Here is a 16143-nt window from a genome sequence, read left to right as displayed (position 1 = left end):
ATATGAATAAAATAAGTGTATAGAGTAACTTGTAATCCTCTTAGCTGAATAGAGATGAATGGATCATTAAAACTCCATTTAATGTATCTGCTTGTAGCAAAGAAATTGTCAATGAATGATCTGCTGTTTCTCACTCTTGAAGTACACACAAAAGTCTGGTAAATCTAGACAAGTGGAGAATCATATTTTTTGCATCCTCTTCATGGTCTTTGTGCTGATTACTGCTTCTAGTCAGAGCTATTTTATTGCCTCTCTTGAACTGTTTACAGTTGAAATTGCTTTTTAAAGTTTGAAAGCTGGGAGAAATGTGGTTTATTCAATATTGTTTACTCACCCCAAAATATACTTAGCTTGGAAAGACAGAATTGCACAACAGCAATGATAATATTATGCCCTTACATACTGATTTTGTCAGTGTATTTACAACAGAATGCAGGGGTGAAATGATTTGTCCAAGTTCACGTCATAAATTGTCAGAACAGAGATAAAATTAAGCTCTAATGAGTCCTTGCCCTGCAATTCTTTGGCCTCTATATCATTCTACACCTATATGCTTTAAGTAACTTATAGCACCTTGAGACAGATTTAAGTTTCCTTGCATTTTTCATGTTGAGCTTTTGCTTTCAGCCAACATTCACCACAGAGCCACAGGACAAGTTACAACAATCTGCAGCCAGCCTGCTATGGACAGGCTGTGGACAAGCCACGTGATTTCCTAGACAACACTTAATCATAAAAGGTTTAATTAGAGGCATCATTCAAATTGTATGTACAGTTTCCTGCTAGGGCCAGAGCTGAAATGTGAAGAAGGCAGGTTATACTGACTAGAGAAACTTCAGATCCATGAAGGGGTAGGACCTTGCATGTAGATTCCCCATGAGGAGTTATGGGAGCACATAGCACACTTTTCCAATAGATTAAGCACCTTCAGAATTCAAATTTCTACCTTCACCCAAGGGATTATCAAGCTTGAGAACAAAGCACTGCTTACTTCAGGTTGTCTGTTTGGAGGTATAGATGTCAGCCAGATAAAGGCTGACATTGATGTTGCCTGTTGAATTGGCTTTGTTCTGGTGGGAAAAACATCATGCTGGTCAAGGGGGAGTATTCTGGATGATATGGAAAGATCTCAGTTTCTGAAACTCAAAGTTTCTGCAGTGCTTCCCTTACTATTAGAACTGCCTGCCCAAGCCTCTGGGGAATTTCCATGAGTCTGAATTCAATTTTGTAACTGCAGGATGTAAAGAAGAGGATAAGAAATTGAAAAACTGATGCACTGAACCACTCTGAAGAAAATTTTGACCAGTGTTTAGTCTAAGTAAGTAACAAGATATCCTATTTTCTCAAAATAAGAAGCATCATAAGAACATTAGATCATCCATCCACCTGGGCATAATCCAGCCTTCCTTTTATAGCCCAGACTGGAACATAATTAAACTTTGAAGACAGTATGAACTGCAACATCTAAGAGAAACAGTCCTTTGTTTAAGGGTTGTGCTTTTGCATTACTTTGAAAGAGGTCCTAACTGCATGTTTAGCATTAAAGGTATCACTCATAATATTCATAATAACTAAAGCTTTTCTGTTTATTCTCTACTAACCACACAGCTCTGCAATGAATAGTTTTGATGGACTAGGACTTTAGGGATAAGTCCATAGTTCAAACCTTTCTGACTGATCAGCAAGGGTGCTGTCTAAGTACAAAGATCTTTTAAAAATACCTGGGAGTTTAAGTACAGCAAGGTATGTTAAATAAATAAATAAATAAATAAATAAAATAAATATTAAAAAGTCAATACCTACCCATAAGACAAGGCTGAAATTGAGATGAGTTTGTAAAAGTGATGGGATTTTCGTTTGTTTGTTTGTTTGTTTGTTTGTTTCAAGTAACTTTTAAAATATTCCAGACCTTTTTGGAATTTTATGGACTGTAACCAATGGACAAGCATGTGTTTAGGAAAGTAAATTACCAATCTTCTGAAAAGCTTAGAAACAAATAAAATGAGGACTTTTAAGAGCCACATTCCTGTAGCAGAACATTGAATAGTGTATTTAAGCATGATTTTACTAGTGAACATTTATTAGTCGTAAACCTTATCATCACATTTCTAGACGCTGACAATGGGGCATGAGCATGAATTCTCAGAATAATAATACTTTCAGATTCTACTATGGTTATTGAAAACATGCAGCCAGGTTTTCCACTGATTTTAAGGAATGATGGTCCATGTGCAGAAATTGTAGTTCTAAGGCTATATCAGAATACTAACATTTTTATTTTTTTCCTGTGGTGATGCTACAGGTCTGTCTTGTTTAGGCATTCTGACTCTGATGCTTAAGACCTATAAATACTCAAAATGTTCTCTGTTTTAAGATGATTTAATCTAGTATTTAAATCAGGGGGCAGGGTGACCTTAACCACAGTTTCTCTAGTTATGAATAGACTTGCACCTTGCAAATACCCACCCAGACAGCAATATCTGTCACCACTGTCACCCTGTCATTTCTTCAAATCTGCCAGTGCACTTCTGCATGTGACTGTTCCCTAACCTTCTTGGCCAAGAATAAGTAGAGCAAAACACAGGTCTTTTCTAAATCCTCTCTTCTTAGCTGAAACAGGTTACGGAGCACTCTGCTAACTCGACCTGCCAACAGATCTGAGGGTAACAAAATCTCCAGAAAAGGAGCTTGGGAGATGTCTGATGTCTGTATTTGAAGTACTGAGTAGTATTCCTAAATGCAAGGACTGCTACATCTCCTTCCCTTATTTCCTTCCGAGTCTTAAGCTAAAATATATGTTTTGTTATGTTCTCCAATTTATTGATCCTTTATCCATAAATGTCTCCAGAAAACTTGTTCCAAGACTGTATTTTGAAGCAAAAAGAAAAGCAGGGACTGTTGCAGTCAATAATATTTTGTGTCCCTTGGCTTGTATTCATTTCTAAGGTATGATTCTTCCCTACTCATTGATTATAGTCACTATAATTGCTGGTATGTGTGTACAAGACACAGATTTTACATCCAACACATTATTTATGCCTTTGTACAGGCCTCTATGAGCAGTGGGTGAGAATTTCCCTACTCAGATCTTTGAACATTAAATAGAGGATGAACAGATAGAAGCTACTATATAACCATTTAGAATGCTTCCACTATATTATCTTTGTGGTTTGGGACCATAATGTTCCTAGTGTTATTACAGTGAAACCTCATTTTCTTAATGGATTACTTAGTTTTGTTTCAGCACTCTGCAATTTCTGATTGAATACAGCACAAAATATTTGCAAGTATCAGTTCTGTTAACCATGCAATGTGTCCTCGTTACCCCATCCAATTTTAGTTAGTGTACTGTAATTCTCCCAGACTTTGGAATCTGCATCTGCATGCCATTTCTGTTAGTGTGGCTTCAATTCTTTACTTTCCCATCATTATCTTCTGCTGTTTTTTTTTTTTTTTTCTGAAAATTATTGGCTAATGTAGAGAAGGATGAATGCTCTCAGTTAGATCCAGCAACACAATTTGCAATCAGATCTAACCCCTTATTCCTGTAAAACAAATGAGATATACAGCCAGTGGAGAAAGTGAGCCAGCACTACAAACAGAACGTCTACCTGGCACTAAATTGTTAGCCCAAAACTGACAAAAGATTTTTCAGATCTGATAAAGATTCTCCGAGAAGTTTAGGGCTCTTCATTGTTATTGGGTATTTTCTCTGTCATGTTGATGGGCTACAGACCTGTCTTATTTGTATTACAGTTAGAAATGGGCAAGACTTGTTTTGGCAGATAGTAAAATGACTGAAAAATGTAGTTGGGAGGAGAAGAACGATGAGACAGACAAATTCCCCATTTGTCTAAGAGAAGTGAAGGAAATACGAAACATTTGGTAAAAATCAAATATTTTATTTTGACATTCTGAGAGGAAAACAAATCTCTGGTTTTAATGCCATCTTTTGTTTAGAAACACATCTTTAAAAAAGGGTTAAATGGTTAATTTTTAACATTCCATTTTAAGCTCAGTGTTTCATTTTGGATGAATTGCAGCTGCAGTTTCATGGTTTTATTTTTGTTTGTTTCACAACAAAACATAATATAAAACTGTTTCTTCTCTGAACACAAGACAGACTAAGCTTGGAAAAATACTTCAACCATTAAAAAAAAAAAAAAAAAAAAAAGTTTAGGAGCAAAACCAGTAAATGAAACAAACTGAGATATGCCTGACTCTATATAATATCTACATTGTAGACGTTTACTAAAATAGTCATCCTGGTCTCCTTTTATAGTTGCCAGAGATCAAATCATTACAAAAAAAATGTTTTCTAGAGAGCTCTGAGTCTGTTCATCAGGTAGACCCCTAGCACAGGATGATCAGCCCATCATCTCCCATTTCTCTCCAGTAACTACAAAGGGGAGAGAGAAAACTGCTTTGGCTGTAGAATATGTTATGAATGTTTGAAGGCAATATTTCTCCTACATACCTCTCTCTAGCCACTGGACCAGAAGTGTGCAAGCAGCCTAATGAAGCATGATCATCTGATGATGAATACCAAGTTGACTTGCAGGAGCAGGGTAGCTTACAAAAAGTAAGGATACAGATAAACAAAAACAAGACACAAGACACAACACTACATTGTGTTGGACAACATAAGAGCAAGGTCTACTAGCCACTGACAACTCTGAAAGGAGCTGTAAGAAAGAGATGATTTTTTTTATTATTTTTTTTCTGATTTGATATCTGATTCACTCAACTGGATGGTATGTGCCTTGCAAAAAAGATAAGGGAATCTAGTTTCGTGGAGTAGAAATGGTTCATTTAGGAAAAGAAAAATTCACATCATTGATGGGAAAAGAACTCAAGTTTACAGTAAATCTTTTATCTTTTTCCTTGAAAGATTGTGTAATGGACAACTGAATTATTTTATAAGATATTTGATTGTGGTTTGTTGTGTGTTTAAAGACAGAACTTTGATCCTCTGTGATATAAATGTATTTTCAGAAACTGTTTGCATTCTGATGTTTTATGGGCTAAATATGTTAGACTGACTCACTCTGAAGATATTAGGCTGGGCAGACGTTAACTTTTAGAAACATTTGGTATTTTTTTAGTCTGTTGTGGAAGTTAGCCTTTAGATGCTTCAGAAGGGGAAATGGAATAATGTTTAATAATTGATACTGTTCTAATATTTAAATATTAATTACATTCTCTTTCTGAGAACTGTGTATTATTGAACACTATACATATTTATATTAAAATTTTGAAATGTATTAACTTTTTAAAACTAGTTTACTATATTGTTACAGGAATCTGTTCAAAATTGTAATAATGTGACAAATTAATGTCTCTTTACCAATGCCTTTTCATATTACACCTATTATTCTAAAGCTTTATATTCCTAAACTATGGGAAATTAGTGAAAAATATTTGCCCAGTTAAGTATCTTGACAGATATATGTATTTTACCTGAACAAAAACGTTGCACAAAGATATAGGGAAATATTCCCCTCAGTATGTATACCATCCCTCATCATGATATATGACATGATCCTGATCTTATCTCATTTACTTTGGAGTAAATTCATTACCTTCTGTGAAGCTGCTATGGTTCTACTTCGCTTGAAGATTGATCAGAATGTCACTCAGTCACCCAGAGCTTCCTGTGTCAGGGAGGAAACATGCTTTTAAAAATGAGTTCAACAACAGTAAAAAGCAGAGGAAGGTCACAAGTTACTCTACAACACTTTACATTCAATTGAATTCACACAAGGTGTTTCAGATTCAGAGGAGAAAAATGAAACAGGTTGAAGTGTTGTGGCATGAATTAATTCTGTTTTAACAAAAACGTGTCTGAACATGTACGCCTTCACTCCTATTAGTGCAGAATTCCTTCCTTTTTTCTTTTCTTTTTTTTTTTTTCTTTTAATGTATTTTACCACTTGCTCTCAGCCACTGAGAATTGCTGCATTTTTACTTTAAAACACAAGGGCTACATCACATGACAACCAGGAGTTTCTCTCAAAAAAAAACAATTGAAATATTTGCAGAAATGTCATTTTTGATATTTTAACCTCATTTTGTTATATAATATTGGAAGGAAAATTTTCAGAAACAAGAAGAAAAATGTTTGAATTGGTGGATCTGAATGTTCTTTGAAATACTAAGGGAAATGGAAATAACTGAGCAAAAGGTTTCTTATGCAGTCAACAGAAGTTAGCTGCCATTAGTTACTGCTTCAGACTTTCCAAAATCCTTAGATTTCCTAACACAAGCGGCATTTCAGTGTTGCTGTGACATAAATAGTTACACTTTTGCATGCAAACAAGAACTTGTACACATCCCACCAGTATGTTTTTGGGATGTAAGTAGCAGTCGATGGATGTCAGTGCAAACAGCTCTCCTCCAACACACAAAGGAAAGACCTCACAAATGTGCCCTAAATGACTGGAGTTTGTCTCTCTACCATCATTTTGATAGGAAGAAAACTCTGACAGAAGCCATTCAGGAGCAGGTACTTGAATTGGATTAGTCTTATCAAATTTGTCTCTTTATTTGTGAACATATGGTATTTTGTTCATCAGAGCCTGGCAATCTGCTGGCAGAAGCCACTGCTGACACTACAATGAACCCATCCTAATGGTAAGAAAGACCACCTTCAGAGAATTCATCATGTCACTGAAATAACTTGTTTCCAAGATGAGGAAGGCATTTGATACACCACCTGGATTTCTAAAGATGTGCTAAATGTGGATCATAATTGCCATGATGCAAGGTTTTTGATCCATTAACAGATGCACGCATTCAGTTCTGCAGACATTTACCTGAACTTCTTTTTACACACAGCAAATAAAAACAAGCTGAAGTGCTTTGCCACTGCATGTGGTATTTGTAGATAAGAGGGGTACTAGGAAAAAAAAAAAAATCATGACTGGATGACTGTCTTTTTGAGAATTAAGTAAATAATATTAAATAGAAATAGAACTTAATTGTGTGCTAGACTGAGATACTAGGTCTTGAAGTTCTCCAAATATATGTAAATTACCTGTGCAGACCCCTTTGAGGAGTTTTGTTCTCAGACACAGAGATACATCCCCAGACTCTACCCATCTAAAATCTAAACATTTACCTGTATCTGCCTTTCTAAATTCCCTGTATAATCAGTAGAAAGTTACTAACGTTTTCAGCCAGAAACTTAACCCCTCCCAACACAGGCATTCAGAATAGGTGAAAATGACCTTCCAGAGATGCTTCACTCTTCTATACAAACAACCTAGACAGATAATTTATAATAAACACCTGGCTTTTATATGACTTCCTTCTGTTGGGCTAATACAATCATACAAAACGCATGGCAAATCTTAAAACGCTTCTCACTGTGAGAATGTGTTTTGAAATATTTTCTAGACCTTCTGACATTGTCTTGTCATCTGCAATCCACAGTTTATATTCCAACCTTAAAAAAAAAAAAAAAAAAAAAAAAAGGCAGATAATAAAATACTGTAACAATAATTACGGGATAGTTTGCTTAGTATTTTACTTGGAACCCCCTCCTGGCAGAGAAAACCACAAAGAACTAAAGTTAGAAGTGGGAGTACGGTTAGTAAGACTGACTAGTTACTGAAATGAATCACCAAGGAAGTGGTGGATTTTGTTTTTCTTGGAGACCTATGCCTTCACTTGAAATTCTGACCAAATAGAAGAGACATTTGTGGGATTTTCTTGCCAGTGTTGTTTAAAAAAAATAAATAAAAAATAAAAAGGAGATGTTTCATTGTCTTTCTCTGTCTTTCATGTGATGACTCTATAGACAATTTATGTATGAAGGGAGCACACTGCCACATCTAGTACATGGTCAAAGCTGCAGGATAATTTTGTAACAGGTTGGCTCAATCTGGCATAACATTCTGGTTGAGAGATAAAACCAGTACTAGAAACCAAAGGAGTAACTTCATATAGTTGAATTTTAGAAGAACTGATCAGTTTAAAAACCTTACTGAATTTAAAGGGAGCTAAAGGAGCTTAAGGCTGGACTAGATGGGAGACATAAGTCCCAGCCTTTCTTTTAATCATAGTCCTCCTACACTTCATTCAACACTGATTTCATTGCTGATACACTCCTTCCCAAATTCAGGTGTCCACAAAACTTACTTGGGATCCATACAGAAACTTCTCAGACTCTTTCTACTCCAGGTGGAAAATAGTACTTCAAAGGCCAAGTGTATTAATCATATTACAGACACTGACACCTCTTATTGTGAGCACTAACATCCTCATCTGCTTCCATTTTGGCCCTACCTCACCTCTCCATCTTCCAATCATTGGTCATATCCACGGGTGAACAAACTGGAAAGCCAGGTAACAAGGAAGAACCACATTCCTGCTCCATTTTCCCTTGCATCTCACTTGGTTGCATCTCATTTGGCTGCACTGCTGGCTCTTTGACTGACTGACTTCCAGGTATACTGGAGAGAGGAGAAGGGGCTACTTTACGACAAAGGTAGAGAAGAATTTCTGAAGGAAAACCCCTCTGCTTGAAAAACTACAGAGGAGGATAGACTGGTCAAAAATGATCTGAGAGGGAGAGAGGGATTGCCTGTGGAATCCCTGCCAGAGGGATTTTCTACTGCCAGAGGACAGACTATGTAGTAGAAAACTGGCTGGGACAGTTAGAAGCCATGAGGTTGAAAGTATCCTTCCTGGTGAGCTTAAGTATATTCATGCACAAAACAGCGAGGGGTTGTGGTGTACATGTGTAGGTGGAAGCAGACCCAGTAAATCTGATGCTCCAGAAAGCATTTAAATCCAAGCACATGGGTTCTGTATTAAGTTTTCATACCCATGCAGTGACTGCAAGTCTTTTCCAATTCTTCAGAAAAGCAGCATTTTTAGCAAGTTTAGCAATCCTTGTAGATTGAGTACAGATGTGTGACATGAGGAAATGATCTCAACTTGCACCGAGGTAGGTTTAGATTAAATGATGAGAAGAATTTCTCCATGGAAAGAGTGATTAGGCATTGAAGCAGGCCACCCAGGGAAGTGGTAGATTGCCATCCCTGGAGGTATTTAAGAGACATATGGATGTGACACAGGTTTGGTGATGGACTTAATAGTGGTAGGTGATGGTTGAACCCGATGATCTTATGTGCCTTTTCCAGCCTAAATGATTCTATGATTGCATAGCTGGAGCACTAGTCAAAGTTCATGAAACCTTTTTTGAAGGCCCCACATGTGAATTGTCTAAACTGCCATTAATCATTGGAGATCTAGGGTTAAGTACTTTACTCAAACAAGGGAACCTAGAACCACTTGAGACAAGACTATTAAAGTTAACTGCAGGGAGCTGGCACATGTTATGCCAGACCTTTTAAAGACCTTTGTTCTGTTGCAACTGAGGTCCAGCATGAACACCTGCTTTTATAACATTTCAAATTACATTAGACACCTTTGTGGGGGTTACCATAAAAAGATGTTTATTACTAGGTGAAATGCTGTGTACTTAAACTTTCAGCTAACATCTAGATACCTCCATCTAGACACTCAACTACAGGCAACTGATTTTATAAGCAAAATTCATGTAGAAAATGAGTAAATAGTTTATAACACATTTTGTTTTATGGCAAGAAAAACGTATTCCAGGAGTCTGAGACTAAAGAACTGTTTTCATTATCTTTGATTTTGATATCTCCCACCATTGTCAAAAGTTTTACTGACCTCCTACAAAGAAAAATCAAGGTTTTAGTAAACAGTAGCTCTTTTGCTACTTTGACACCTGTGACACTGACAGAGCAGGTTGAATGGCTATTCTCATCCCAACATATTTATGCTGCTGTATAAATATGCTTACAGTAGAGACATAAAATCAGTTGTGTTGATAAACTGAGACCTTATCTCAACTGTCACTACATTCCTTGTCAGGAGAAGAAGTTTCCATCTGAGTTGGGCCATCAGTCATTTTGACTGACATGCTTATGTGTACATTCAGCAGTCCAGGTAAAGTCTGAACAAAATGATTTTTCAATGTGTTTCCACTGCATCAATGTAGAAAAACAGCCTCAGGCTAAAGAGTGAGACCTTGACCCTGAATGATACTCTACAAAGGCACTGACCAGAATTTCCAGCCTTTTCTTTCCTACATGCACTAAAGTCAATAGGATTGATTCTCATGCTTGAACTCAGTATGTCTGCATTATAGACCTTGAAGTCTTGTTTAGTATGCTGATCCTTGGCTTCAGAGCTAATTAATAGTATCTCAGAGAGAGATCTCTTGAATTGCTTTTGAGTCCTCTGACATAAGCATATCTACTTTCTTGGACAGAAACTGCAAAGGCAGATAAAATTTTCCCAGAATTCTTATATTACCTGTCCTAGTATAAATATTTCTTATGCTTGCCATACACCCTTATCACAATACCTAGAACTGAAAATGATATGAAGACTCCTTAGACCATCATTATTATGATCTTTGAGACTACCTGTCATCTTTGGAACTTGTTTTGGGATGTTTGTTCCTTAAGACAGAAATTGCTAAAGTAGTTCTTGTATTTGGATGAGCATTCAAGTGTCAGAATGACTTATTTTAGACATAAGTGTCACAGCTTTAGTATTATCAACCATGAAACCTCTAAAAAGATTCTCCAAATTGTGACACCAGGCTGGCCTCAGAAATAAGGCAAAACTTGATCCCAAATGCAAATGAATATTTTAATACAACCAGTATCCAATTGACAAATGTTGTCCTGACAGCTCAAGGTACACTAATGGGTTAAAAAATAAAATAAAATAAAACAAAGAAGATAAAATATCTCAATCTCAGTGGCACAGCCTGTTCCTCCCCATCTCTCCCTTCCCACCCATCCATTTGAAACACAATAAGTAAGCACTGAAGGTTCATTCTTGTACATTTAATGATGTCAACAGGAAAAGGAAATCATTGTTTTGGGTTGCCTCCTGCCCATCAATTCTTTGACTAGTCCTACCTAGCACAACTCCTAAACAATGCCTGTGCCAGGCTGAGGAGCAAGCATGCACCAGTTCCCAAGAGACTGTTGTGGAGGAGGACAGCCAAAAGGACTGAAAGCTGATGGATGACACCATTCCTGTGTTATTTCATCTCAAGGCACAGAGCCATACCCGATTCAAAGCCTAAGACTGTACAAGACTGATTCCCACCTGGGATCATCTGGTGGTTCCCATGGCTCATATATTTTGACTATGGAAAGAAAGGTAGAAGAGTGAACATGCCATTCATATGATTTTATTCAAGACAATTTTTAGCTTACCTCAGCTATCTAATGATTAGTTTCTTATTACATGCTCAAGTATTTGGTCCTGTATTCACTTTGGAAATATACGCATTTCCTAAGAATGAATCATTGCAGCATAGAAAAGTTGTCTCTTTTAGCTTTTGATGGAGAGTAGACAGTTTAAGTTACATGTGGTGAAATTCACCTTAAAGGTTTAATTATTTTCTATTGCATCCAAGGAAAAAAAATATAAAAAAATCTTTTAGAGTATAATTTTTATTGTTTTAAAAATCTTAGCTCTTTTTTGCATTTGTGAATCTACTAATACCTTTGGGCTTTGTTCTACTTGTTTATCCAGGTTTTTAATTGTATTGTATTTTGCTTGCTTACTTACAGTGAGCAAACTAAAATGTTTCTTCTTTACATGGAAAATAACTGCTGACAAAGTAGAAGAAAATGTCAACTGCAAAACCCTGGATCTCCAATAGCTGTGCTGTCAGTACAACCCTTCCACTGTTTCTCAAAGGAGGTACTATTTTGGAAAAGATGCAGCATAGTACCTGCTGACAGGCTTGTTTAGCTAGGACTTAGGAAAATATTTCTGAAAATGAAGTCACAAATAAGGCTTTTGTTGTTTTTTTGTTTTGTTTTATTTTGGTTTGGTTTGTTTGTTAGCACTGTGATAAACATGGCTTTTGTTCAACTTGGAACCCACAGGGCTTAATGCAAACAGTTACATAGTGATTGTCAACATAAGCCTGGCAAAGCAAACAGTATTGTAACAGTGGTTTTCTTTTTATTTTAATTCACAGAAATGGCCGTATGTGCGTGAGTCTGTGCATGTGAGAGACTTTCCTCTTGTCTTACAGTCTTATCTTTTCCAGCAGTTAAAACAACTTACAGGAATTGTGCTATTTTTAGTTCAGCACTTTGAGTAACAGACTTGAGGATGTTAACTCTTTGCGAAGCTAAGCAGGAGATTTATTTATTTATTTATTTGTATTATTGTTTTACCACAGGTGAGGCTGGTCATGCTGTTTGTGATTACAACCACCTAATGCTTCCTTTCATAAGACCTAGTTTTCATAGGTTATAGCTCTGCAAGACTAGCCACTGGGCACTAAAACTGCCAGAACAGTATTCTGTCTCATGCTGTTTTCTCCCTTTTTTGATTTTAAATGTAATTCAAAAATATATATATATAAATAAATAAGAGAAAAAAAAATAAAATCCATGTCCGAGAACAGTAAGAGCAGTTGCTTTGCTCGTATTAAGAACATTTGAAGTCTTTCATCTTTGTACTCATGCTCCTCTGCTTCAGACAAAGCTATTGACAACTGGCAGAGGGTATGGAAGGGATAAATTTTGTAGCAGACGTGTCTCTTTGTCTTTCTTCTGAATAACACTACAGATTGAGCAAGATACAAAGCTCTGAAATAACACCATCTGTGCATAGACAGAGGAGAGTAGCAATCTGCCTGGATGCTTTAAATGTTTCATCAGGGGATCTAAGGACCCTAAATTTAGGATTATATCTTAGCCAAACTGATTTAGCATGCAAGGTGTTCCAGACACCAAAAGAGAAAAACAAGTCTTCTCCAGCCTCCCTCATCTGTCTCAATCTTTTCTGCCTTTTGCATCCTAGTCAATAGGTTACACCTCAGCAAGGGGCCAGCTTCAAAACGTGGGATTCAAATACATCCAAGGAGCGATCTTTATGGACATCATTCACCATCATTTGAAAAATTCATAATCAGTCTTTATAGCAAATGGTGATCCCAGGTCTTCAATGCAGGAGACATTATCAGAAGAACACCAACAGAGATCTTGGAAAAGAGATCAAAACTCATGGGAGACAGGATGAGGTCATGCTTATCCTCGGTTTAGGGCAGAAGCCTCAACTCCCTGTATTGTTCCTGGAAAACGCAGACGCTTTCTGACATTGATTTAGAGCAAGAAAATAATTCAGGTTCTGTGAATGGTCTTCTGGAAAGGCCTATAATGCCTTTTTAAAAAGTGAGATATCCCCACTGGTCACCCAAGGGAAGGCAGTATGAACATCCTTCAGGTCTTCAGCTTCACTTCACTTTCTGTCCATGGCTCTGGGGTGGCTTAATCCCATCCTAAATGATGCAGGACATTTGACTGCACTTCTCCATGGAGGTATACTGGAGACAATCCTCTTTTGTCTAGTTAAATCTTAAGTCCTTTGAGCAGCACTCTGTCAACATCATTTTCCACCACAGATGAAATTTTTTCATCACTTCCATCAGTTCCTGACCTGACTTGATGTAGCTTTTGAAAGCTGAAAGGAGTCTCCTTTTGTATGTCTTCTCAAAGTAGGAATGTATTTCTCTTGGAAGCAGACCATGTTTCTCTTTCTCTTAGTTTTAGGCAGGAGTCCATATTCTGACATTGAACTATCAGTAACCTAACACCTATCTAAGATGGTAGAGCTCACATTCTGCCACTCAAAACCACTTTATCATTTAAGAAACCTGGCTTATCCTATTATGATGATGATATTTATGTTTGAGAAGTAGTATTTTAATAAAGTTCAACATGAATTCAAGAGAATTCAGTACAAAAAAAAAAAAAAAGTAGAATAATAATAAAGCACCAGAATCTTAAATATTTAAACACGTTCTCATTTAGGAAAAAAAAAAAAAAAAAAAAAAAAAAAAAAAAAGCTAGACTGGCTTAAAAAATTAAAACACATTTGTACAATTTTCTAATGTGAAAAAAATCAGAATCATTTCAGCACTTTTTGCACTCCATAACAGAACTTGAGCACTGTTTTCTTCCCTGCAGTCTCTCAGCAACAGAAACAAAGGTGAGCTAGACTTAGGTTAGGAGTTTCTTTTCATGTGATCTCCAAGACAGCCTCTCTTTTCCCACACAGACCAAGCAGTTTAGCCATCTGCCTTGGGCTGCAGAGATAGCTGGAGTGTATGTTCCCAGCTGCCACACTACAGGAAGACTGGATTATTGCAGAGGAAAAATTAAAAGATCATGAAGTGCTGAGAGCCTGACAAATGATGGAATATACAAACCACAAAACCAAGCATATTGGATAGAATTTGAGTGCCCAAAGTAAATCCATTTAAAATGTACATGTTTATTATAAGGTATGTGCAGCTTAGAAAGACAGCAACTCCAGAAGACAAGTAATATCCCCAATTATAGTCATTTATATTGCATTGGGTAGATAGCCTTGGTTTCATCAGCTCAGGAAAAGTTCAAGGATCAGGACTCAGGCTTCAACCATGCCCCCAAACTGTCCATATTGTTAACATGCTGAAAACTCTTCGGTACTCATTTGACCCTTACCTTTCTCCTGTTCTCATATGCTATCCACACATAATTTGGGGACCAGCCAGGGCCAATATGCTGTAAGGATGAGGTGGGCAGATCTGTGAGGAAGCTATGAGGGTGTGAAATGTACAGAAAGGGCAAAGGGTTCATTTCTTTTGCTTGTATAGAACAGCTGTTATGAATATAGCAATAAAAGGATAATAAAATCTAAGTTTATGTAAGATCCAAGATTATTCATTAACCCATGTTACAAATTCCTCTGCTTCCCTATAGCAATTATGGTTTGACAGCAACATCAGGAAGCAATAAATTACACTAAAATTACTTAATAATCAAACTAACAAACTACTGGTCCAGGCTCTACTGGACAAATATTTAATCCTCATTCCTCCTCCTTAAACTGGAAATAGAAAAGTTCCTTCCTACAGCATATTTCCTTGGAAATTTAAATAAATGGTCAGTTTTCGAGGGAAAGGGCATCTAGAAATTCATGTATATACCAATAAACTAAAAGTTCCTTGGAATATTCCTTGCCTCTCTGTAATTCAGTACTATAGACATAAATCCATGAAAAGGCATTTCTTACAGTTAAGTAAGGAAAACTGTGTTACTCAATACACAGGATAAGTATTGCAGATCCTAGGTGCTTTAATCCACTAACATGTAATTCAGATAATTCTTGATTTTTAAAGAGGAAAAAAATATCAAGATAAAATGAATGGCAAATATTTTGCAGGCATATGTTAGTATACATGCACAAATATTAACACATAGCAGCTGAGGACTTTGATGAAGAACAGAATTCTCAGCAGCACCAGACTGATGGTAGATTTTATGCCAAACAAAGGCAAAACTGCAAAGTTTGCACTTCCCAAAGTCTGAAAGTACATAAACTTAGGGGCAGAAATTGAAAGGAAAGAGTAAAATGGAATATTTCTTCACTGCTTGCCATATTTCAAGCAAGCTCAGATTTCTCTTTAAAAGTGTAAACTCCACTTCAGCTCTAAGTGAGTGCAGTCTGCTCTAGATCAAAATGGAAGATTGTGATGATCTTTTTTGGTCTTAATATCAACAAATCTTTTAAATAAATGCAGATTCCCATGCAGAGCTTTTGCAGCTCTCTGTCTGTGTATATAATGGCTGGTTATAGGTCTAGCCATTGCATGGCTAGTCAATGCAATAAACTTGCTGTGGTGATGTTTAAAATCATAAAAGTTAAACATGCTACACTATAGCACTTCTTCTTTGCACTTCCAGAAAGAGGTTTGAGAAGTCACTGAGTGAAGAGGTTGCTGATTTTTATTTTTTTTAACCCTTTTCAATCACTCTGTTCTTTCTCCTTTTGCCCAGTTTTGAAAACTAAGCCATCATGGATAAAATACTTGCAGGGAAAGCCAAGGCTCGAAGAGTAGAGATGCATCCAAAAAGTAAGGGTGGGATTCATCTCACCTAACTTTAGGTATCTAGGCTTAAGATAGTCACAGATTTTCTCTTCATGATCAAGTCACCTTGAATAGAGTTTCAACCCACTGTGACTGTCTGCCAATTTCCTGTCTGATGATTGTCAAGGGCACCTTTCATGACTATTTGT

The sequence above is a fragment of the Oxyura jamaicensis genome, chromosome 2 (assembly GCF_011077185.1).
Source record: "Oxyura jamaicensis isolate SHBP4307 breed ruddy duck chromosome 2, BPBGC_Ojam_1.0, whole genome shotgun sequence".
Lineage (NCBI taxonomy): Eukaryota > Metazoa > Chordata > Aves > Anseriformes > Anatidae > Oxyura > Oxyura jamaicensis.
This window is presented reverse-complemented; position numbering follows the sequence as displayed.